Genomic DNA, 26808 nt, shown 5'->3' on the forward strand with positions numbered 1-26808 from the left:
GTGGCTGGGAGCTTGGTTTTTCTTCATGTGCCCTCTCATCCTCCAGAGCCCTTCTCCACATGGCCCCTTCAGCAGAAGATCCAGGGCTTACTTGGTGCTGGCTTCCAAGAGAGCAAAAATAAGAAGCTACAAGGGCTCTAAAGGCCTAGGACCAAACATCAGACACCCTCACTTCAGCCGCATTCTATTGGTCCAAGCAAGTCATAGGCCAGCCCAGGTTCAAGAGGAGGGAAATAAACTCCACCTCTTAATGAAGAGTTTGCAATCACACTGCAAAAGGGCATTTGTGGGATGCTGCTCTCATCTTTGGAAAATACCTAACAAACATACACATAAACACACACACAATCCTTTATATGCAACCATCCCTCCAGGTGCATCCACTGCCAGTCAGAACCTAAACTTGACAGTACTCAATGGAAGAAAGAAATTAGTGTCCTACATGCCAGTTCTCCTCTTGCTTGATATCAGCCCCATCATAAGCAGACCCTATCAGAGTTTACATCCCTTGAGAAGCATTGTAATTGATCTTTGGATCAATCAATAAGTATTTGAATCCACAGCAACAGCCTGCCCATAGGAAATGTTCAGCTCATGCTAGGATTTTACCTTTCTGCTAAATCATGCTGAAAGAACCACAGTGAAACTTTATATTCAAAAAAATGTTCAAAGCCCCAATCAGTAACAGGTTTAACAGGATGCATCTCCTAATCCTTTCCTTTCATCACAGACATCTCTTTTTTTTTTTTAGCCTACAGGCCCCTCCCTTCTGTTGAGACTTGCACCTTTTCCTACCCCAGTCACATGGCTCTGGTGGGGGCTGCCATGTTCTTACACGACTCCGCCCCCCTGTCCACAGTTGATTGGTTCAGGGATGGGCATCTAACCCAAACAGGCCAATCAGAGTTCTTCCCTCAGGTTTGTTTTTCCTAGCTGGAACTGGGAAAATATAGACATGCTCTGTGATGACAGGAACTCTGGAGTGAGACAAAGAGGAGCATTTGTGGCCACACTCCTCACCTTATGGAGAAAGCCAGTCCCCACTGAGAGAAAATTGAGGTGATATGCAGACAAAGGCAGACACAGAGATGGAGAGAGAGATCTGGTAATGTGTGAGTCCCTGGTTCCTACAGCCCAGCTGCATCCCTGTCTTTCTGCAGAATGACTTCAGTGACATGGGAAATCATGCCTCAAAAGGCCTCTTGCAGATGCCATGCCCATAGCCCATTGGTACTCACCATTCTAGTACTGCATTCACCCCAGACTAAAACTCGCCATGTTGGCCTTCTTCCCTTCCTTGAATCACTTCCCCACTCCCTTATGGGTGCTCCCTGGAGTAACCTCTCAAATAAACCACTTGCACTCCCATCCTTGTTTCAGGGTCTGCTTTTTTAATATATATAAATTTATTTGTTTTATTTATTTATTTTTGGCTGTGTTGGATCATCATTGCTGCACGCGGGCTTTCTCTAGCTGTGGTGAGCAGGGACTACTCTTCGTTGCAGTGTGCGGGCTTCTCATTGCAGTGGCTTCTCTTGTTGCAGAGCACGGGCTCTAGGCATGCAGGCTTCAGTAGTTGTGGCTCGCGGGCTCTAGAGTACAGGCTCAGTAGTTGTGGCGCAAGGGCTTAGTTGCTCCATGGCATGTGGGATCTTCCCAGATGAGGCATCGAACCTGTGTTCCCTGCATTGGCAGGTGGATTCTTAACCACTGTGCCACCAGGGAAGTCCCTCAGGTCTTTGAGGGCAAACCAGACTAAAGCATAGTCCCTTTTCTTACCTACACTAGTAAGACGTGGGTTTCTGTCACTTGCAACCAAGAGTTCTGACTATTACCTTCTGTTGGGATGATTCCTATAACGTGTTTGGAAATTTCTCCATCTCCACTCTAGTAACTATGTCATAAACATGTAGTTCTTAACAAAGTTTAATGGGATTCTTGATCAACCGTAAGTTTCACAAAATGCACTGCACTTCTGTAACAATTCCCAGTAACTGATATAACTGCCATGCAAAAGAAAGTAAGAGTCAGAGACGGCTCTACTGGGCTGGCAAAGAAGAATCTAGTCCAGAATGGCATGGGTGGGAGATGCCTCTGGAACTGTGGTACCCTCAAGCCTGCATGACCCACTGCTGAGTACTAGGACAGCTTGAAAACATAATGGCCAGGAAGAGACTTACTCTCTCCTCCATATTTCATCTTCCACCCCATCCAAAGTGCTCAATAAATATTTGCTAAAACAGATGATGGATTTATACCTTCCAAACCAGAGCTCACCAAAGAGAAACCAAGATACACTGCAATGCTGTGACCATAAGCATTATAGTGACTACAATTAGAATTCTCTCTAGCCAGCCACCTCCACTAAGCTCTGTTGATTACACAAAATGTTGCACTTTGGGGAAGTTTCAGTGGCCATGGTGGATTGCTGCATGACTGCTGGCTGTTTTTTATGTATTTTATGTGTTTTTATGTTTTTCCAGAATATTGAGATATATATGTGTTGTCCCTAAAAGGGCCTAAGTGATTAATATACAATTCCCAAAGAGCCAAACTACTTAGTACCAGTATTCACATTCCCTTGGAGAATCTACATACCAGGGAATCAGAGTTCTCTCCTGACCAAAGAACGCCTGGCCTCGGACAGTCCTGATCCTGGTAACAACAGCTCCCTTCCAGGCCTGGCTTCCCCAGAGTAGCATACGTTGTTCTTTGCCACCAAGGGTATCCAGGGATGCAAACTAAAGATAATGATGTTTTATTGGCCCTCAATCATCTGTCTTTTCCACGTGTCGGAAGGAGTGCCAAGTCCAATTTGTCCAAGCACAAAATAGCATATTGGCATCATTAGATCAGATAAAGAAACTATCAGTAGCAATTTATTATTGTACTGAAAGTAACCAACATTTGTTGAGCACTTACCAGTACTAAGGACCCATGTAAGTGCTTACCTGCTGCATTAGCCAGGATAGACTAGGTTATGCCACAACAACAAATTAACCCCAAAATCTCAGTGGCTTGGCAACAGAGGCTGACTTCTCACATTCCATGTCCACCACGGGTTAGCTGGGGACTATGCTCTATTTGGTCACTCAGAGACCCAGGATGATGGAGACTCTACCATCTCAATGCAAGGCTTCCACACTTACTGTGGCAGGGGATGAGAGGGTGAGATGGTTATGCACCAGCCCTTGAAAGCTTCAGGCTGGAAGTCATAGATGTGGCTTCCACTCAAAACACATGGCCCACGATTACAAGGGGACTGGGAAGTGAGGGGGTGCATGTGGATATCCCATGAGCAGTAAGCATTCCTGTCAACATGCATCATCTCATTGGAGCCTCACAACCTCAGGAAATATATCATTATTCCTTTTTACAGAGAAAGAAACAGAGGCACAGAGAGGTTATGAGATTTGCCCCAAGTGTAAAATGTAAGCCCAGAGAAGAGATGTGAGCCCAGACCTGCAAGCTGCAAAATACCCTCAACTGCTTCGCTGCATACTCATCACAAAATTCTACAAAATTCCCTTTTATAGCAAAACACCATGCTAATTAATAAGAGAGGCCAAGTTATGCAAATACAAAATGGAGCACCCCTGACACACCACGTCCTCACCCCAAAAATTCAACCTAAGCAAATAACTTGGAACAGAATTATCAGGCAATTTCAGGAAGAGGGAAATGGGTCATCTCCTCTGAGTCTGATATCCAGCCCACAGTCCACCCACATCAAGATAAAAACCTTCTGAAAACTTCACCTGAAAACCTAGGCAGACTGTCACCTCCTGTCACTAGAAAACCCACTGGTGACATCTTTATACAATTCACAGATCTCTCCAAAGCTGCAAAGGTAAATGTCATCCATGTACCTGTAGAAAGCAGCCACAGGCATATCTGTTAGGAGACTGCTGTCATATCTGGATGAGCGGCTGAGTGAAGATGCTTCCAATAGGCTAATTCTTCCCAGCCTGCAAAACTCAATTCTAGCACCACCTCCTCCAGGGAGCCCTCCTCCTCCTGGCTTCTCCAAGTTAGGACCCTCTCCCTGTTCTCCTGTGTCACCTCCCATTCACACCTCTGGCAGGACCCCCTTATTTGTCTGCCTGTCCCACACCCACAGGCAAGCCACCCACAGGCAAACTTGACATCTATACTTCTGTGCCTCTGGCACCTGACACATAGTATGTGCTCAATAAATGTGGGGTGGATGGGTGGATGCTTAAGCCTGTTCCCTTGGGGAATTTAAACCCCTGTGTGCAGCAAATGTGTAGCCAAGTATTAAAATTACAGTCCCAGCCTCACTTCTGCTGTGTGGCCTTGGAGAGGTTCTACAGCCTCTCTGAGCTGTTTATTCAGCTACAAAGTAAAAACCATCTCATAAATATGTTGAAAAACGTAAGTGGAAAGCAGAGAGTATTGAAACAAAAGCTCATACACAAATGTTCACAGCCAGATTATTCCCAATAGCCAAAAGGTGGAAACAACCCAAATGTCCATCAGCCGGTGAATGGATATATAAAAATACTATTCAGCCATGAAATGGAATGAAGTGCTGACACATGCTACATCATGAATGAACCTTGAAAACATGGTGCTCATTATAAGAAGCCAGACACAAAAGGCCAAATATTATGTTATTCCATTTATATGAAATGTCCAGAATAGGTAAATCCAAACAGACAGAAAGGAGATAAGTGGTTGCTAGGGGCTGGGGGAGGGAGGAATGAGGAGTGACTGTTAATGGGTATGAAGTTTCCTTTTGGGTGATGAAAATAGTCTGAAACTAGATAGTGGTAATGGCTGCACAGCACTGTGAATGTACTAAATGTCACTAAATTTGTCCACTTGCAAATGATTAAAATGTTTTTTTTTTAATCTCAAAGAGAGATCTGAACTCCCATGTTTATTGCAGCATTATTCACAACAGCTAAGGTATGGAAACAACCTAAGGGCCTGTCAATGGATGAACAGATAAAGAAAATGTGATACTCTCTCTTTCTCTCTCTCTCTCTCTCTCTCTCTCTCACACACACACATACACACACACACACACACACACACAGACCACTGAAATATGATTCAGCCTTAAAAAAGAAGGAAATCTTGTCACTTGCAACAACATAAATGAACATGGAGGGCATTATGCTAAATGAAATAAACCAGAGAAAGACAAATACTGCATGATACCAGTTATATGTGGAACCTGAAAAAAGAAATGGCAAGTTGAACTCATACAAACAAGAGTAGAATGGTCTTTTGCCTCCCCATATAAACTTTAGAATCAGTTTGTTAATAGCCATGAAATAATGTTGCAATTTTGATTGGGACTGCATTGAATCTATAGATTAAGTTGGGAAGAACTGACATTCTGATGATACTAAGCCTACCCATCCATGAACATGAAACATCTCTCCATTTACTTAGTTCTTTGATTTCATTCAACAGAGTTTTCTAGTTTTCCTCATATAGATCTCATACATATTTTGTTAGATTTACGTTAAGTATTTCTCTACTTACATATATACACATACATATGATATATACATAATTAAATACCTTGTTATTACTAGTGTGAACAAACTATTACCTGTTAGATCAACTAAACAGAAGGAAAACAAAAGTTTTAATTTTACATTTACCTTTACTTATTCCTTCTTTGATGTTCTTCCTTTCTTTATACAGAACCAAGTTTCTGACCTATAAAAAATGGTAAATTTTATTGTTATTGGACCACAATGATTTTTTGTAATTCTTATAGGGAATTTTCAACTAATAATCTTTCTAGGGTTTCAAAAAAATTAAATGGGATAGAATAGATGATGTATATACAGTTCCCAGCCCTCTGGGCACTCAATCCACAGTGGTTGTTTCCATAGTCATAATGAACAGTAATTTGTTCTCCCTATAAAAACAGGCTATATTGAGTAAAGGAAAGTTCCAATCTAATTTGTTCTCCAAATGTTCACAATAGTGGAATTCGTGTAAGAGTCCAAAATATTTCACACTGTTTGTCTTTTTTTATCGTGGTAAAATACACATAATATTTAGCATTTTCTACCTTTTTAAAGTGCACAGTGCAGCGGCATTAAGTGCATTCACAGTGCTGTGCAGCCGCCACCACCATCCACCTCCAGAACTTTTCCATCACGTCGAACGTGCCAACTCATTACGCTCCAGGTGTTCTAATCCACAGCAGAGCTGGAGCAGAATTATCAATGTGGACTTTGATCAACTGCAGATAAAAAAAAAAGGGAGAAAGTGGGAGCAGGCCGTGAACTTAGCGATGTGAGCGTGTGAGGCACTGGGGACATGACGGGGCCCAGGGCCTTAGCATTGCTGCTGCCCGTCCTGTTGGGCTGGGCCGGCTGCCACCCCATCCCAGGAGGAAGAGCTTCCACAAGCTGCTGCTGATCTCCTTTCATGGGTTCCGCTAGGACTACGACCAGGACGTGGACACCCCCAACATGGACCACCTGGCCGGGAGGGCATGAAGGCCAAGTACCTCACACCGCCCTTCATGACAATGACCTCCCCGTCTCACTTCACCACCACCTCAGGTAAGCTCCGCCCTGCAGCCAGGCCATGATGTGGGCGGAAACCCCGCATCCGTAGTTCCCTGAAACAGAGCTGATTCTCAGTCATCTCTGGGGAGACCGAGGCAGCCAATGCCACTTGGGGTCACCCCCTGGAAGAAGCACTAGCTTAGAATACTAAGGGATGCACAGGGCTGTTTCTAGAATCCATGGCCTGCAGGCAGAATGGGGACCACGGCTGCAGCCTCCTAAGGGATCTCCCCAAAGCCCGGGCCCAGCCTACCCTCCACCCTACCCTCCTCCCTACCCTCCACCCCGCCTTTCACATCGTGGCCGGTGATCTTTTTAAAAAGTAAATCATTAAAAGAATTTTATAAAAATAATAAAACATTAAAGTTTAAAGTAATCAGTTAGATCAGGTTACTCCCCTGCTTAATACTGGTGCATTGGAGGGACACGTATGATCTTTGAAGAGAATTCAAATTTTGTCTTTCAGTGATCCAGAAGGTCCCCATGGCCTGGCCCCCGACCTGCTCTCTCCTGACCTCTCTCATCTCTCTTCCCCTCACAAGCTTCCCTCCAGATCACAAAGGTCCCCTGCCTGGGCCTCCAACCAGCTCCCACCGGCCTCAGGGCCTTTGCCTAAGCTCACCTCCAGCTCACCTGAAGCATGTTATCCAACGGGGGAGACAGACAGACATTAGACAAGTAAACACACCAACAGATGTCATTACAAGTCAGAGAGGCACCAAGAAGAAAGAGAAGAGCTTCTCCAGGAGAAGACAGCAAGGGCAAATTGACTTGAACTCAGAGAGGCAGGGAAGGGTTCTCTGAGGAAGGGGCAGTTGAGCTGCGAGTGAAAGAGACCTCAGGAGTCCAGAGGAAGGAAAAGCATTCCAGGCAGAGGGAACAGCATGTACAAGGTCTTTGTGACAGAAAGGAACGTGATTGCTCCAGAATCTCAGTTGCCACTAAGCAAATAAAGAGATTCCAATCTAAAAGAGAGACAGAAAGACATTTACACATTACTATACATAAGACAGATAACTAATAAGAACCTGCTGTATAGCACAGTGGACTCTACTCAATACTCTGTAATGGCCTATATGGGAAAAGAATCTTAAAAAAAAAAAAGAAAAAGGGCTTTCCTGGTGGCGCAGTGGTTGAGAGTCCACCTGCCAATGCAGGGGACACGGGTTCGTGCCCCGGTCCAGGAAGATCCCACGTGCTGCGGAGCGGCTGGGTCCGTGAGCCATGGCCGCTGAGCCTGCGCATCTGGAGCCTGTGCTCCGCAAAGGGAGAGGCCACAACAGGGAGAGGCCCGCGTACCGCAAAAAAAAAAGAGTGGATATATGTATATGTATAATTGATTCACTTTGCTGTACAGCTGAAACTAACACAACATTGCAAATCAACTATACTCCAATAAAAATTTGAGAATAGGGACTTCCCTGGTGGTGCAGTGATTAAGAATCCGCCTGCCAATGCAGGGGAGACGGGTTCGAGCCCTGGTCCAGGAAGATCCAGCATACCTCAGAGCAACTAAGCCCGTGTGCCACAACTACTGAGCCCGTGCTCTAGAGCCCTCAAGCCACAACCGCTGAGCCTGCGCACCTGGACCCCATGCTCTGCAACAAGAGAAGCCACCACAATGAGAAGACCACGCACTGCAAGGAAGGGTAGCCACGGCTCGCTGCAACTAGAGAAAGCCTGTGCACAGCAAAAGAGACCCAACGCAGCCAAAAAATTAATTAATTTTTTAAAAAATAAAAATACTTGGCCCTACCACATAACAATTAAATAAAAATCTTTGAGGATGGGGGAAGAAAAGGAAAAAAAATAAGAAAAGGAGGCAGTCAGGATGCAAAGGATTCCACTACAATAAGACTAACATTAGCTTCCATTTCTCAAATGTGAGCCTGATGCAGGGCTCTGTGCCAGGTGCTTTGCCTCCATTATCACCAGTATGATACTGCAAAGCAAGCACTGTCCCCGGCCACAGGTGAGAAAACGATGACTCAGCAAAGCTGAGTAACTGACCAGTCACTCGGTCAGAAAGTGGGAAAGGAGAAGCCAGTCTAGGAACAAGGGTGTCCCTGGCCACACAAAACTGGTTCTGCCCAGTTCTGAGCTGGGACTCTGCAGACCCCTCTCGCAGGGCAAGGAGGGGTGCTGGTAGCATGAACCTTACCCCCACCCAGAGAGCCACTCACTGGGGTCCGAGGGCAGCTCTAGGAACCTCTGACATGATGGGCAAACTGCCGGTGCCTTTTTGCTGGAAGAGGTTTTCATCACTTCCACCTGACTCTCAAAGGTGCGTTTGAATCAGAAACTCAAAAAATAAAGCTGAGCAACCACTCAGAGAGAGATTGCTGAGAGAGATTTTCCTACATGTAAACTCTTTGAGAGGCAAGTCATTCGGGAACTATTAGCACCAGGAAGCAGGAACTAAAGAGCCCGTTTCTGGAGAAAGCGAACGCCACTTTCCAGGGGCATTAACTTCATAACACTTAAAAGATCTCCCATGGGCAGACTCTGGGTCCCTGAATGCTGAAAATACAATGGGCACAAAATATTGTAAGGTAAGGCACACTCACCTTTTATTTATTCCCAGAAGGCTTCTGATGAGAAGATACAAACAGTGAGAACAAATTTTTTAAATTACAAAATCCCCCCAACACCTCTCCTACATTCACTGCCAGCAGGGAATGGAAACAGGTACAGCTTCAGTGGAACGTAATTTGACAACATCCCATACAATTACAAATGCACAAAACTTTCTTATTTGGCAATTCCACTTGTAGGACTCTATCCTACCATTACATACTTGCTTGGTGGAAAATGATGTACATACAAAGATATTCATTACATTAGTGTTTGTAAGAGCAAAAGAAAATAGAAACAACGTGACTATCCATCCAGAGGGGAGTGGTTAAGTAAAATACTGGACATGCATAGAATGGCATACTCTGTCACCTTTAAAAGGAAAACTGAGGAAGCTTTTTGTGTCCAGTAAGAAGTTATCTCCAAGATGGATTAAGTGACAAAAGCAAGATGCAAAGAATATGTGTAGCATGCATATGTGTGTGTGTATAACATGTGTGTATATATGTGCATACAATTGCTTATAGATGCACAGAGGACCTCTAAAAAGAAGAAATTGGTAACACTGATTCCTCCAGGAAGAGGACGAGGTAGAAGGGAGACTTTGGATTGTACATCCTGTGTACCTTTTAGATCTTGGACCATGTGGATGTATTGCCTATAAATAACAAAATTTATAAATATAAGGTACTCTTTTTAATTCACCCCTTATAGAAAAAACATGTTCCTCTGTCCCCCTTATTTATAACCGACCTGCCATTTATTGAGTTGGTGGAGAGTCACTGCTTTAAAACGGGTTTTGCAGCCTCAGCACTACTGACATTTGGGACCAGATGGTTCTCTGTGGTGGGGGCCATCCTGTGCACTGTGGGATGTTGGACAGCATCCCTGGTCTCTATCCTCTAGGTGCCAGGAGTGCCCCCTCCTCCCAAGAATGTCCCCAGACACTGCCCAAAGCTGCCTGGGAGACAAATTGGCCCCCAGCTGAAAACCCATCTTTTGTTAATATATATATAAATTTATTTTATTTATTTATTTATTGGCTGCATTGGGTCTTCGTTGCTGTGCTCAGGCTTTCTCTAGTTGAGGCAAGCAGGGGTTACTCTTCATTGCAATGAGCGTGCTTCTCATTGCAGTGGCTTCTCTTGTTGCGGAGCACGGGCTCTAGGAGCGTGGGCTTCAGTAGTTGTAGCACGAGGGCTCAGTAGTTGTGGCTCGTGGGCTCTTGAGCACAGACTCAGTAGTTGTGGTGCACAAGCTTAGTTGCTCTGCAGCATGTGGGATCTTCCCAGACCAGGGCTTGAACCTGTGTCTCCTGCATTGGCAGGCAGATTCTTAACCACTGCACCATCAGGGAAGTCCTGAAAACCCCTGTCTTGAGTGGTTGAACCACTACTTGGCTTACAAAAATGCTCAGCAAGTACCACGATCATCATATCCTTCGATTCTTGTAACAGTGATAAGAAGTCAGAACAACTGAGATATCCAGGGTCCATGAATGTACAAATCTCTCCTGAGGTCCCACAGCAGCTGAGGGGCAGAAGCAGGATTTGAACTCAGCCCTGGACGGTTCCAGACACTGGTCCTCAATCCTTGCCTCTAGCAGGCCTACAGCCCTCTGGTGTCCTTCCTTCTAATTAAGTAGTCCAAAGGTATTCCAAATACCTTTAAATGTTGCACATCCTCAGAGCTCCCAGGCAGTGGGTAGACATCCTGAATATGCTGTATTAATGACACAGATGCCACCCTAGAACCAGCAAAAGCACCAGCACTTGTCTTCATGAGCTGGGCTCAAGCCGACCTCTGTCTGACTCCAGTCCACTGGAAAAGCATCATCCGTAACAGAAAAAATAATGGGTAAAAATTGGTGCTGCCAGCACCCAAAGACCTCTTCAGATTCCAGGGGTAGGCCTGACACAAAGTATGATAAAAGGGGCTCTCTGGGCCCAACGACTAATTAAATGGAGTTCTTACGAACACCTTGGAGCAAGTTAACTCAGAGGAGAGGTGAGGAAATGATGCTGCTTCCCTGATTCTCAGCTCAGCTGCACAAGGAGGCAGCTCCCATAAGGGCTCAGGTCTGAGAAGCCACGTAACCACCCCTCCAAGCTTCCTAGACAGAGTCCAAGGGGCTAGGGACCAGGTGGTCCCAGGCAGGGAGCACAGCAGGGAGAGGCCATGCCCTGGGCATAAGGCTTAGCTGACTTGGCTCGTTGGGTCAGAACTCTGGGCCCCCTGGGTCCACATCTGGGCAGCAGGGCCTCTCCATGCCTGGGGGCTGTCAGGTGTGGTGAATAGCTGAGCCCTCACCCCAGAGCTAGAATCACATGGACCCTCATCGGCTTTCCTGATGCTGGTGAAGAAAGTCTTCCCGGAGAATTTGTAGAGGGCTTACAATGTATTCATCCTTTCAGTTGACGAATACTGTTTGAGCATCTCTTGTTGGGCCAAGCAGCTACACACTTACATGTCTCCAGGGTCTGGCCGTCTTTCTAGGGCTTGACGCACAGCTCGGGCTCCCACCCTTTCTGCTCCCAAATCCCACAGATCTTTTGTGGGGGGTGTTTCCTTCTCTCTGGAGTTCCACCAGAGTAAAGGACAAACAGCCCCTTTCTTGGGGATCCTTCCACCTCTTTCCTTCCTCTCTCAGGGAATCAGACAGGAGAGATTTGCTCTTACTCCCCTGGGTCCCCCCCAAACCTTCCTCTACACCCGAACTCCTCCATGGCTCCCACAATGGGCTGAGCGTGTGACACCCCAAAGCCAGAAGGAGTCTCTGCTTTCTTCACTTTCTCCCATGGCATCCTTTCCTCGGAGCATGAAAAACAAAAATCCTGACTGTTTGAATGAAGGAAAGAATACAGGAGAGAGGATTTTAAAAATAAAGCTGACTATTAATTCAAAATATCCTACCTCATCATCTCTTCACGTGAGAAAATCTTTGCATCTTTATAAAGGGTATGTTTTTCCTCCAAGTATTTGGCCCCCAGCACCACCTGCAAGACAGTGGAAGTGGGGCCTCTGTCTAGGGTGGAGGCTCCCAAGACCTGACACTGGGGGCGATGTTCTCCCTCCAGCTCCCAGGGCTGGGCACTGGGCAGGTCTGCATGTTGCTCAAACTGCTCTTCTCTCTCATAAGAAGGGCAATTACTTCCTCCAAGGTAGTTTTCTCCTTCCCACCTGGCTCCATCCCCCACCCTTCATCATCCCCCACCTCCATGTACACACACACACACACACACACACAGAGAGAAACACACACACACAGGGGTCTTGGCCACAGCACCTGGTAGTTCCTTAAAATGGAATGCCATATTCATTTTCTATGGCTGCATAAAAATTAACCACAAACTTTGCAACTTAGAACAACACCCATTTATTATCTCTCTGTCGTCAGGAGTCCGAGCATAGCTGAATTTAGTCCTCTGCTCAGGGTATTACAAGGCTGCAATCAAGGTGCCGGCTGAGGTGGTGTCTCATCTGAGGCTCGGGGTCCTCTCCCAAGCTTACGCAATTGTTGGAAGACTTCATTTCCTTGCAGCTGTAGAACCCATGGCAGCTTGGGTCCAGACCCTCTGCTAAGAGCACACCTGAGGAGGTCAGGCCCACCTGGGATAATCTCCCTTTGGATTAACTCACAGTGAACTGGTTAGGGCCCTTAGTTACATCTGCAAAATCCCTTCAACTTTTCCATGTCCACTGGTTAGAAGCCAGCCACAGGTCCACCCATGTGCAAGGGGAGGGAATTATACAAGGTGTATATAACCGAGGCAGGAATCTTGGGGCCATCTTAATTCTGCCTACCATGAATAGGTCTTGGATGGGGCCCAGACAACCAGGGGGTGAGCATCAGTCTTTGTGTAAAGGCAACAGGTAACAGGATGATGCCCCAGCATGGAGCTCCAGAAAGCCCCAGAATTATGGTCTAACCCTGGAGGCCTAGGGGCTGATGCAAGAGGGGCACTGACTGACCATGGAGGCTGGACACCCCACATCACAGTCTCCACATCCATAGGAGACCCTCTCTATTGCTTAGACAAAGGCGATGATAATGATGATGATTTTGAAGAAGGAGGAGGAAGAGGAAGATTATTAATTTGAAAGTACTTATACTAATCTCCTAGGGCTGCCATAACAAAGCACCACAAACTATGTGGCTTAAAACAACAGAAATTTATTGGCTCACAGTCTAGAGGCCAGAAGTTTGAAGTCAAGGTGTTGATAGAGCAATACTCCCTCTGAAAGCTGTAGGGAATCCTTTGTCTCTTCCTAGCTTCTTGTGGTTCGCTGGTGATCTTTGGCATTCCTTGGCTTGTAGATGCATCCCTCCAACCCTCCATCCAAACCATGGAGTTCTTCCTGTGTCTCCGTCTTCACATGACCATATTATTATAAGAACACCAGTCACTCAGATTAGGGGCCCACCCTACTCTAGTAGGACCTCACCTCTACAATGACCCTGTTTCGAAATAAGGTCACATTCTGAGGCTCTGGGGTTTAGGACTCCAACATATCTTTTTTGAGGAGCACAGTTCAAACCATAACACATAATTAATTGATAGTTACAGGCATGGCTACATCCAGATCCTCAAATTATATCATCAGAACGATCAAGCTCTCTCTTTACTTCTCCCTCTCCTCCTCTCTATTTCTCTTTCCTAAGAGTGACCACAAAATTCCCAAGATTGACTCTCATTGGACCAATTTGCTTCTCAGAACCAATCTCTGTGGGGGGATGGAATGATGCTGACCACCCAAGCTGGGACCACATGCCCACCCCCAGGTCAGGGTGGGGAATGGCAAGTCCCACACAAACCACATCACCCATTGTGGGGGGATGGTAGTGGGTCCCAAGTGGAAAGTCAGGGACTGTTATCAGAGGGAGGAACAATGGAAGAAGGACTGGCAGAAAGCTCAGTGATCTACCACCCAGCCTGAGCCCAACAGCGTGGGGATGGGGCGAGTTGCAGTCGATGACCCAGAGTACTATTGAGTCCCAAGAAACCCCAACTCCATCCACGGGGCTGCCCACAGGGCACAGGCTCCCAGTGGATTCAGTGACCACACCTCCCAGCACTGTCCCTCTGTGTCACTGAACTCTGTCATAATTTCCCTCAGACCTTGCCAAAATGAAAAGCCATTCTCTGGGGGTGAGCAACTCATTCTGCTAGTTTAAGTCACGCAATTCCCTCTCCCTCTCCAGAAGCCTGTACTTACTGCTCCATCATTGGTAATGACAATGAACATTTTTGCAATCACAGTTTTTATTGCAAAGTGATTGAAGACCAGCAAGAATAAGTTATGCTGCTGAAACTATGGCAATCCTGCCAAGCAAATAGTGGGTGGATAGGAAGTCTTATGGCAGCAGCTTGTATTTCCTCCCCCAAGGAACTGACTGAAAATAAGAAGCCATCACCACCATGTTTCAAACAAAAGCCATGATATTATAATCTGACAATTTTAGATCTAGTCAAATGGATATGGCCCAGGGGTGAAAAGGAGACGTTCCACAACGAGACAATGGTCTAGAATAATGCAAGTGAGGTCCTCAAAGTTCCACATTCCCTCTTTTCTTGAAAGGACACTCTCTGGCGTGCTCAGGGCTCATGGTGGCCAGAAATAAAGTCTCTCCCAGTTCCAGAACCCCCAGGGCAACCCCAAAATTGGAGCAACCACTTATAGCTGTGTAGACCATGTGCTTCACAATTCTGAAAGGGTTGTTTTCATGAATACTATGTGGATGGTGTCCCCTGAAGGTGTGCAGGGCACAACTTGCACAAATGAGCAGTCACTTATATTCTATCTCAAAATCAACTTATAAGAAGTAAAAATTCCTCAGAGATGTTGTAATCAGTCATGAGTCCACCTCTCCTTCATGGGACAGAGCAAAAAAAGTGTGGCGAAATGCGCTTGGATGATTTTTAAGACTAGATCAGGGTTTCTCAACGTCCCGCTATTGATATTTGGGGCCAGATCCTTCTTTGCCTTGGGGGGACTGTCCTGTGTGTTGTGGAGTGTTTAGCAGCATCCCTGGCCTCTACTCACTAGATTCCAGCAGCATCCCTCTCCTAGTTGTGCCTGTCAAAAATGTCTCCAGACACTGCCCCATGTTCCTTGGGAGGTAAAAATCACCCCCTAATTGAGAACCTCTGGACTAGATGTGTAATATGCAAATCACATGTAAATCAGAGAGCCAAAGGTCACATACATGATACTCTAGCCAGTGAACAAAAAATCTGAAAGAAGTAAGAGAGGTAGGGAAAGAGAAAGGAAATTGAATTCCTGCTGCCGGTAACAACACAAGCCCAGCAGATGTTGTTGGAAACCCAGTTAGAAGATGCCATAAACCTTAATCAGCTCCCATCCTGCTCCCCCAGAAACAATTTTCTGCTGAAAGAAGTCCTGAAAGCCAGCAAAACCACAAACATGAACAAACAGAGCAAAGAAAACCACAGACTGAGATAGAAAAGATGTCCCTCCAACACCAGCCATTTCCATGAAGGGATAAAAATGGATTCATGGAAAAAAACTGAAAATAAGGAAGGCTGGGAAACTAGGATATTCCCTAACTTTTCACTAGGGAAATTTCCACCTTGCAGAAAAAAGCAGAGAAAATTGCACAATGAAGCCCCGTGTACCTAGCACTGAGCTGCAAAAATGTGTCCACATTTTGCCAGTCTTGTTCCACTGTCCTCACCCAAGGCCCTGTCTTTCCTCCTTCCTTTCCTTCCTTCCTTCCTTCCTTCTTTCCTTCCTTGAATCTTTTATAGCAAATTTCAGACATCATGTCATATTATGCATGACACATCAGCATGCAGTTCTAACCTAAGAGTTTGGTCTGTTTTTACAAAACCTCCATGTCATATTTAACAGATATGACATGAAGAAACTAGGATACTTGGAGAAAAGATCTGATTGACACCTTAGAGTTTCTCCTACCAGTGCTTCTCAATTTTGAACATGTATATGAATCACCTGGAGATCTGGTTAAAATGCAGACTCCGGTTCAGTGGGTCTGGGGTGGGGCCTGAGAGTCTGCATTTCCAACAAGCTCCCAGGTGATACCAGTGCTGCAGGTCCATGCGTCACACAGAGGAAGGGTTGGCCCAAAACACCAGAGCAGTGGAGCAAAAAATCATGACTGCTCAGGATTCCAAGGCCTTGAATGAGAGGAGAAACTGGAACCACCGGAGACTGAGGGCTCAGGTGTATTTGTTTCTTGTGGCTGCTGTAACAAAGTCCCATAAACTGGGTGGCTTAAAGCAACAGAAAGTCTGGAGGCCAGTAGTCCAAAATCAAGGTGTCAGTGGCCTGTGTTCCCTCTGAAGGCTCCAGGGAAGAAGCCTTCCTTGCCTCTTCCAATTCTGATGGCTGCCAGCATTCCTGGGCTTGTGGCCACATAACTCCAATCTCTGCTTCTGTGGTCACATTGCCTTCTCTGTCTGTGCCTTCTCCTCTTCTGCCTCTTGTAAGGACACTTATCTTTGCACTTAGAGCCCACACAGATAATCTAGGATAATCTCCTCATCTCAAAATCCTTAACTGAATTACAACTGCAAAGACCCTGTTTCCAAATAAGGCAACACTCACAGGTTCTGAGAATAAGAATATGGACATATCCTTGAGGAGGCGTGGGGGGCACCATTCAGCCCACTACACCAGTAAGAGGGGGAAATGGAGTCAGAAAAAAATGCAGAAGAGAGGGGAGATCCCGTTTCTGTGACAGTGGCTGGTAAGGCAGGCCAAGGGTAGAACTGTGTATTAACAGACTTCCCAGATGGAACGCAAGTGCAGTCGTCTGCTTCCGTCTGCTTCCAAGGCTTCTTGAAGAGAGAACGTTTCTGTTTCTGACAGCAGATTAAAGGAAGAGGTGAGGAGTGAGCAACCCATTCTCTGTTGGCCTAGTTCCTGAGGAATCGTGCCTCTGCCTTAGGGCCATTCTCAAGTCTTGTTCAAGGACAGAATGATTTATTGATGGCCATAATTAAAAAGCAATGCCAAAAAAGAAGCAGTCAGCACTTTACATCTGCACTCACATATGAGCAAGAGCGGTTTGGTAAAATGGGCACTAGGGTCTTATTTCCCCGTCCAGAAGAGGGCTCCCATCGTGCGGTGTCCTGTTGGGGTCAAGCCTCATGTCTGCAGCAGGAGTTGATAAGGTTTTAAATTTCAACTGGTGCACTGAGCCACCTGTTCTCATCCCCAGCACTTTTATTACAGGTCTAGTGAATCATCAGTGGGTGGGACTCTGAATGTGTAGACTTGGGTAAGTGTGGTTTTGAGCTCCAGTGGGGGCTGTTTTTCCACCAGTGTCTTGGCTGTAGGTCTGAATGAGCTTGTCTGCTTGAGATTGGAGCACTGGGTTGATTTAAGGTGGTTGGTTGACTTGATTTAGCAGCTATTCTTCCTCATTGATTTCATACTAGCTGGTTAATAAGACCTTTCTTCTTTGGTTTGGGGAATGTGAACTTAATGAAGCACTGGACCCCACAAATCAGGAGGAAAATGAAGACATGTTTACAGCTTAATATGGTAGGTTGGTTCAAAGGAACTACTGAATGAAACAAGTAGGTCCTTAAAATATTGTTAAACAACTGAATGCATGATAAAGTGTGTCTATGCCCAAATGGTCTATTGGCAAATAGTTACTGTTCCACCTGAAAATTAGTAGGTAGGAATTGAGCAAATGTTTGCGGGGGGGAAGGGAGATGCTCTTATTGAGTATATTAGGTTATGCATTTTATTTTAATTCCACTAAAGGTTTAATTTATAGGTTTATTTAATGATTTAACTATTATGTATAGGTTTATTTTCATCCCACTACAGTATTTTTTTCCCAAGTTGACTTTGGACTAAATCAAGGTCTGCTTCCTATTTCTTCAGTTTGTACCTGGCCACCTACATATGGGGCAGAGGATGGGATGGAATTTGTTCAATTAAATCCAACAAACATTTGTTGAATGCCTACTAAGGGCACAGGTCTCTGCTTTGTGCCAGGGAAACACCAAAATAAATAAGGCACAGCCCTACTCTCAGCCACGTCAGGGAGCAACAGTTGTAAGAAACAGAAGGCAAGGCTCTATCAGGCAAACTCATGAGCATGGGAACCAAATTAGAGGGAATCAGGGAATAGAAACTGCAATTATAGAAACCAAACTTCCTCCTCTGGCTCTCAGAAGCCCTGTGGTCTTTCTTATCAGCCCCATGGGCTTTCTTGTCTGCTTCCCTCGCTCGTGACCACCTTTCTCTTTTCACTACTGGTTCCTCATGGGAGACAGCAGAGCCCACCACCAGCTGGTTAGTTACTGTGTCTCTTGGTTCAAGTATTGAGAAAGACAGAATTGGGTTTCCGGCCAACCAACTGAACACAGGGAAGAGACTTGGTACAAATACGGTGCCTAAACCTGCCTTTCAGCAGGGCCTATGAGTAGGGGAATTCCAAGAGAAAATACCTGTGAGTACTGCAGGCACCAACACACTCTATTTTTTAACTCTCTCCCGCCCCCTAGAGTGTAAATACCATGAGACAGTTTAAGATAGTACTTGGCTCAAAATATTTGAGAAAGGGAGAAAGTAAGGGGTTGGATCAAACTCTAGACTTCCTGGTTTCCTAAATTCACTGTGCAAGTATTTGGAAATAAATAAACATCAGTCCCTGAGAACCAGGAGAAGGAGTTGAATCTAGCTTGGTTCTTTCCCAGACCTGAAATGTTCGGCTGGGTGAAATACCTGTACCTTGCCATAACTGATACAGTGTGGGAGTATGCATTGTACCCTAATTAAAGCATAATTAGCAAGCAGCAGGAATCCCATTCACTAGGAGAGCTCATCCTACTTCCTGTTTCACTTGCACAATTACCCACGTCACCAGACACTGAAATGACAGTAATGACAGACTCTCAGAATGATACAGCCAGAAAGGCCCTTGGAAACCATTAACCACACTCATTCTATATACAGGGAAACTGAGGCCCAGAGAGAGAGCAAGGGCTTACAAGAGCCAAGGCCAGGTGTCCTGCCTCCAAGCCCAGCCTCACTTGTGCAGCATCACGTGACCCAAGTGAAACCAGCTCCTTTGCAGTCTCTGGAACTCCAGGCACAGCCAACACTATCGCCTTCACGTAGTTTTTCCAGCCAGGTCTCCCCCATGGTCTCCAGAATAGAAAATGCAATTCAAGTAAAACCATGATAGCTGCTCCCTGCAGCTGCTTGTTTCTTAGCTTCCCCTCTCCTCTGTCTTGTTTTGCCCACGTTCCATAACTGGCCCTTGACCGGGATAAAGAGGCCTGAGAAGCAGGAAGGAGGAACCAACATGGCAGTGGAAACTGCTGGGTCTCATGAGTGGTCCCCAGTCACCGGCTGGATTTAGAACATGCCTTTAAGTGTCAAGGGTGGAAATAACCCAAACACCACGGAGACAATTCCCTTTGTACAACTACTGGGACGAGCCATGCCACAGAATGAAAGGGTCATGCTCCCTGAGCTCATTTTAGGTTAGTTGTTTGAAACTTGTGTAATATCGCTTTGAGGGGGAAATGGATGCTATGATTGGTTTCCAGGCTAGCCTACTTAACTGAGGCTATAATTGACCTCTGGGTCCCAGGGCATGGAAGCCAGAATCCATAGGTTGAGGGAAGAGGAAGTTTCTTTGCCCGTGGCTTCCTCCAATCCCTCCTGCCACATCCTCCCAGTGGCTCTGGACCCCTATATTTCCCCAGATACCACAGTGATCCAGGTTCTGATGGCTGCCTGCCCTCCCGCTGGTCCCTTAAGGAGGGGGGCAGTGGGCTACTGTCAACCCAGATTTTGGAGCAAGGGGCAGTCTGCTGGAACTAATCCACATGCAAGTGTGAATGACAAACAGCCCCTGAACCAGTGGTTCTGACATGTCAGCAGGCACTAAAACCACCTGGAGAGGTTGTTAAAATGCAGACTCCTGGACCCCACCCCATGACTGTAAATTCAGCAAGGGCTACAGTGGGGACCTGGGAATGTGTGTTTTTAACAAGCTACTCAATTGATTCTAATGTTGATGGTAGAAAATACCATGGAGAAACACTAGAACAGGTGAAATGGCAGGTGTTCATAATTCCGGAGGGATTTTTTTTTTTTCTCTTTACTCGGTGGAGAGTCACATAGACCGGGATTCAGGATACTACAGATTTAAAAAAAAAAAAAAAAAAAAGGCAAAGGAGCACTCCCTGGGTGAATTACCTCTGTGCTTCCATGTTGTCTGCTGCGATGGCATGGCTCAGCCATCAGGAAGCTGTAACAACAGGAGGGTTTCTTGTAGATTTCAAGAGCCTTCCATTATTCATTTGTGAGGCTCCAAAGATTCCTGCCCATTTGGCTTCTACCTACCCCTAACAGAGTACTCTCACTCATGGTATTCACAGGGTGCAATGCTCAACATCATCAGGCATTCGGGAAATGCAACTAAAAACCACAATGAGATACTGATACCTGCTAAGTTGCCCATAATCAAAAAAAGGAAAATAGCAAGTGCTGGCAAGGATGTGGGGAAACTGGAACCCTTGAACATTGGTAGTGGGAATGTAAAACGATGCAGCCACTGTGGAAAATAGTTTGGTAGTTCCTCAAAAAGTTAAACATAGAGTTACCATATTACCCAGGAATTCTACTCCTAGGTTTAGACCTAAAAGAATTGAAAGCAGGGACTGAAACAGTTACTTGCACATGAATGTTCATAGCAGCATTATCCATAGCAGCCAAGAAATGGAAACAACCCAAATGTCTATCAATTGATGGATGGATAAACAAATTCTGGTCTATCCAGACAATGGAATATTATGCAGCCATAAAAAGGAATGAAGTATAGATTCATGCTATGATGGGGATGAAGCTGGGAAACATGATTCTCAGTGAAAGAAGCCAGACACAAAAGGCCACATATTGTATGAGTCCATTTCTATGAAATGTCCAGAATAAGTAAATCCATAGAGACAGCAGATTAGAGGCCGCCAGAGGCCGTGGGAACGGAAGGCTGTGGAGCGACTGCTAGCAGGTAGAGTCTCTTTTGGGGGTGATGAAAATGTACTAGAACTAGAAAGAGGTTGCACAACATTGTGAATGTACTAAATGTCACAGAATTGTTCACTTTAAAATGTTAATGGGGCTTCCCTGGTGGCACAGTGGTTAAGAATCCACCTGCCAATGCAGGGGACAAGGGTTCGAGCCCTAGTCTGGGAAGATCCCACGTGCTGCGAAGCAACTAAGTTTGTGCACCACAACTACTGAGTCTGCGCTCAAGAGCCCATGAGCCACAACTACTGAGACCACGTGCCACAACTACTGAAGCCCGCACACCTAGAGTCCACGCTCTGCAACAAGAGAAGGCACCGCAATGAGAAGCCCGCACAGCGCAACGAAGAGTAGCTCCCACTTGACGCAATCAGAGAAAAGCCCACGCGCAGCAACAAAGACCCAACGCAGCCCAAAAACTAAATAAATAAAAATTTTTAAAAATAAAATGTTAATGGTTGGGACTTCCCTGGAGGCCCAGTGGTTAAGACTCCTTACTTCCACTGTAGGGGGTGCAGGTTCAATCCCTGGTTGGGGACTAAGATCCCACATGCCGCGCTGTGCAGCCCAAAAAAAAAAGGTAATGGTTAATTTTATGTTAATTTTACCTGGGGTAGGGAGGAGCAGGGGCTGTAATCAAATTTCCCAGGTTCCACACCGAACTCTGCCTTATGACCTTGAGTAAACTCTGTGCCTCTGTTTCCTGCAAAGAGGGAAAGCTCTAAGGGGGCTATAATAGTTCCCACCTTACAGGGCTATTGGGAGCTTTAGATGAGTTAATGTTCCCGAAGTAACTCAGAAAAAGGCGTTGGCGTATGGCATGATGGTAAATGTGTGCCATGATTCCATCACACAGATCTACCCCCCATTACACATGCAAACCAAGGCTTGTTCAAGTTCACACAACAAGTTCAGAAGCCAGGTCAGGGTTGGCACCCAGCTCTCATGGACTCTAAGTCCATGCTCTTCCCCTGTCAACAGTCTGACTTGATCCCTGACCAAATCTTGACACCTCGAGGTCCCAATCCCTGGCAGCAGCACAACTTCTTTCTGGTGACCCCACTCGTGGTTGGTTGTCAGGCCTGCCAGCAAGGCAGAAACAATAAAAACACAACTGTGTTTGCTTCTTCCCCATTGAAAGCTTTGGCCACCCTAGGGGGACTTTACCCACCAGCAGTCTGGCAGCGACTCTGACCAAGTGGAGAGCTTTTCCCTTCTCTGTGCCCATGACCATCAAGTTCTAGTCACAGAATGTCCCTCTTACCATGGACATTGGAGACATCATCACTATCTTATTACAGTCAGTAGGGTCACCCAGAGGCTCCATCTCCCAGGAGGCGAGGGAGTGGACACTCAGCTCTCTCCTTGGATCTTTCAACTCCCTCTTTAGACTGGCCTCCACGTGCAGTCCCCTTTTCACTGGTGCAATGTAAGATCACAGGGGTTTTTTCCATATCTGGTTCAATTGCTATGTTCTCAAGAACAATCTAGCTTACATTCCCCCAGTATCTGTCTTCTTTCCCTAAGCAGAAAGAAATAAGTCTGCACCCATCTACGTCTAGAAATCCTTCCTGGGACTTCCCTGGTGGTCCAGTGGTTAAGACTCCACACTTCCAATGTGAGGCGGGGGCTGGGGGGGGCCGGTTTGATCCCTTGTCAGGGAATGAGGATCCCACATGCCACGTGGCAAAAAAAAAGAAAGAAAGAAAGAAAGAAAGAATGAAATCCCTCCTGATTCCCTTGGTTGCTTCAAACAGTGCAGCCCATGGGAATCCTAGGAGAAACCCTGGGATGTTTGCCGAGAATCAGGCCCACTGGATGTTCCATACAGAATCATATCGTCACAAGCAAATGAGGAAACTCATCCCACAGGAAGTGTCCAAATCCCAGGTTCTCAGCTTCTGGACACAGAATAACCCGAGGAACTTGGCCTCCCCACCCCCTGCCTTCCCCGCTCCCTCATCAGCTTCCACCAACTTCTCCCAGGGCTGTGAGGTCTGTTCCAGGGAGCAGATCCAATCTGACAGGTGTGAGATGTGATGACCCTTCCTTTGTGGCTGCCAATGTTTGCATCCCAGAGAAACAAGTCTGAAGCCCAGAGGGACAGCCCCAGGATTAAGTAGCCCAACCAGAAGGATGCTGGGGGAGGTGGTCTTAAGAACACATGGACACCCCTGGCAGCATCCGTTCATAGAACTTAACAGTACCTTCTCTCCTTTATTCCCAAGGTTGCTGGATCGAAGATCACAGAGTCATTCACAACATGATGTTTAACACAGAGACACTCTGGAAGTATTCCATCAAGACCACACAGAACAAGACTGAGTGGTAGGACAATGGCATTCTCCCCCTCTGGATCACAGCCCAGAGACAGGTACCACCAGAAACCCTGGGCTGACTTCCTGGGACATCGTCTCTCATTCCTAGGCATGTGGGTGGCGGGTTAGACGTTGTGTGGCCTTGGGCAAATGACTTAACCTCTCTAAGCATCTGTTTCCCTAAATGTGGTATAGGGATCATGATGATGCTCTTATTTAATAGAGTTCATGTAAGGATTAAATAAGATGTGCACTTAAGGCATATCTCAGTAAGTTTTAGCTCTTATGGATGGATGAGGCTCCATGAGGGCAGAGTTGGCTTAATCATGATTGTACCTCCAGGGCTCATCATAGGGTCTGGACCCAGCAGCTCTTTAATAAATATCTCTTCATACACTTGCCTCTGACTTAGGCATAAAATCCCTTAGGAACAAAGTTGACCACTCAAGGCATGAAAAGCTCTGATGAGAACATTTGCTTGAAAGTATCCCAGCAGCCACTCATTATTGCTTTGAAAAGGCAGAAATGAAATTAGTGCGTTGAACTCCCAGCCCCAAACCTGTTACCAGCTTTTGCATTTTCTCAATGAGCTTCCAGAGTCATCACTTCAGAACAGATCCTCCTCCTCTTCCCCCAAGACACCAGCCTTGGCTCCAAAGCTTCCTCGGGTCCTGACACTTCATCTCTGTGCTCCCAGCCCATGCCGTGCACATTACATTGCAAGGGGGTATAATTGCAGCAGCTCAGAACCGTCTGTGGACTTACACTCCCAGAGCAGGGTCCAACCAGCTCCACCCTTCTCCAGCTCTGTGACCTTCAGCAATGACCTCCACTCTGTGCTTGATTTGCCCCACCCATAGAATGAGGATGGCCAGAATCCCTGCTTCATAGGCTTGTTGGAAGGATTAACTGTGATAACGCATGTAAGTTGTTTGGCACTAACTGCTTGAAATGATCATTCTTATGAATGGAAGCTGAACCATTTTAGCAGGACTTCAGCTACAGGTCACTACAGCTGTAGGCCAGAACTATCCAATGGAACATTCTGTGATAATGGACATGTTCTATTCTGCATGGTCCAATGTGGAATCCACAAGCCACAGGTGGTAATTGAGCCCTTGAAATGTGACTGGTAAGACTGAGAAACTGAATGTTTAATTGTATTTCATTTTAATTAATTTCAATTTAAATCTAAATACTACACAGGCGAGGGGCTACCATATTGGACAACACAGCTCTAGAAGAATCACAGGGGGCTGTCAATGACCCTACTCTACCTCAGGTTCATTAAGTGTTGGGCTCTAGAGTCCTTCCTCTTCTGTCACATTTTTTTTTTTTTTTTTTTTTTTTTTGCGGTACACAGGCTTCTCACTGTTGTGGCCTCTCCCGTTGCGGAGCACAGGTTCCGGATGCGCAGGCTCAGTGGCCATGGCTCACGGGCCCAGCCGCTCTGCGGCATGTGGGGTCCTCCCAGACCAGGGCACGAACCCGTGTCCCCTGCATCGGCAGGCGGACTCTCAACCACTGCGCCACCAGGGAAGCCCCAACATTTTTAAACTTTGAGGCATAGACCATGCAAATAAACTGTCCGTACAAGAAAAATAACAACCATAACACTCACTATGCACCAGGCCCTGATTTAAGTGCTTTACGTATATTAATTTATCACAACCCTGAGGTGGGTGCTAAGGTTATGCCCCTTTAACAAATGAGTAAACTGAGGCACCAGGTGATACCACAACTTCTCACAGTCACAAAGTTAGTGAGAGGCAGAGCTAGGATGTGAACTCACTCTGGGTTCAGCAACTCTTAACTCTTAACCATGACATAATATTTCTTCAGTGGCCAAAGCATCTAGTCATGGATTTCGGAGTGAATCTTGTATCTGCCTAGCTGCTAAGAAGGTCTGGATAGTCTTCCTTAATTCACTATTCAAAACCCAGGGCCTCTCTTGCTAAGGAATTTGTTCACTGGCATGAGGCTTCTGGTGGCATTCTCCCTTCCTGGTGTTTTCTTATACATGGTTCTTGTCTCCTTGTCATTTATTTGCAGGGCTTTGTTTCCTCCTGCTCAATTCATAATCAGAGTGCTTTTCTTCTTTGCTGAATTCATAAGCAGTTGTGCAAAAAGAGGGTCTGGTGCAGGGCCAGGCGACTGACAACACACCACTTGTTTGGCAAGCGAATGTCAAGTTGGTTCATCGCGTTCTGCCGTTAGCAGCTCCTGCCCAGGACAGGGCCATCAGCCAGCTCCCTGAGGAGGTGGTGCAAAAGCTCCTGTAATCAGAGCAAACCTGCGGCCCCAGGTCAACCCCTCCCACCCCAGAAACAGGGGCACAAATGCCAAATGCCATTCGGGGACACATCTGCATTGTCGGGCAGGGCTGCAGGAGGGTGGCCTGCCCTGTACCCATCATTGGAAAATTCCTTCCTTCTTCTGAGTCTCTTCCAGGCAGGCTTTGTGGAGACTGATGCGTTAACCTTTAATAGGACTAAAATGTTTTCCGTCAGTGCCATTAATACTGCCAGAGTCCATCATGATTCATGAGAATCGGTGTCCCTTGGCAGATGATGCCTAGGAGATGGGATTCCCAACCACTTTTGTCTCCACCATCCATGGTCCACGAGTGTATCCAGTCCATCAGGACTTCCCCAATGGTCAGGCTATGAACAGAGAGGCTCCAATGAGAGCAGGCTGGGATTTTAAATGAGCTCCTGGGATAACTGAACCTGATCAATGGCTGAGGTGTTTCACCAAGTTCAGTAAGCCCTAATTCTCAGAGAAAGGCAGACAGCCATGACTGTGAGACCCAGGAAAACCATAAAAACCTAGGAGCATGTTTCTCCTCTCTATGGAAGAGCCACAGATCATATTAAGATGTGAAATGGCAGAGGGATGATATGGGTGAGATTCTCATGTCTTCCAAGACCGGACCATGGTAGGCTACCACCAGGAGGGGATTTGGAGAGAGGGTGGGGAGGGCAGCTACGGTTCTCGGTGTCAGCCAGGTCTCCAGACAATAGCTTCCAAACTTGGAAGAGGTGTGAGAAAGAGGGTGCCGTCAGCTTCTGCTTAGAAAAGTATTAATAGAAACATAATGCATCCCAGTATTGGCTCAATCCGTGTCTATCACACATCATAAAGATTCTGAGAATAATAATCCGACCTCCGAAAATGTGTGGGAGGGGGAGAAAACACAGAATCTTGGCCATCTAGCTTCCTTCTGTTCAGTGACGCCTCCAGAATACAGAAAAGCAATGAAAACACTCAGAACCAACCTCAACTTCTGAATTTCAAAAACATGGAGTCCA

General features: G+C 46.2%; 1 pseudogene; it reads left to right on the top strand.

Annotated features, from left to right (window-relative positions):
- The first annotated feature begins 1088 nt into the window (after positions 1-1088).
- LOC115867583 (ectonucleotide pyrophosphatase/phosphodiesterase family member 7-like) overlaps positions 1089-26808 on the top strand; it is a 39875-nt pseudogene continuing 14155 nt past the window's right edge.

Source organism: Globicephala melas, chromosome 15, assembly GCF_963455315.2.
Source record: "Globicephala melas chromosome 15, mGloMel1.2, whole genome shotgun sequence".
NCBI lineage: Eukaryota > Metazoa > Chordata > Mammalia > Artiodactyla > Delphinidae > Globicephala > Globicephala melas.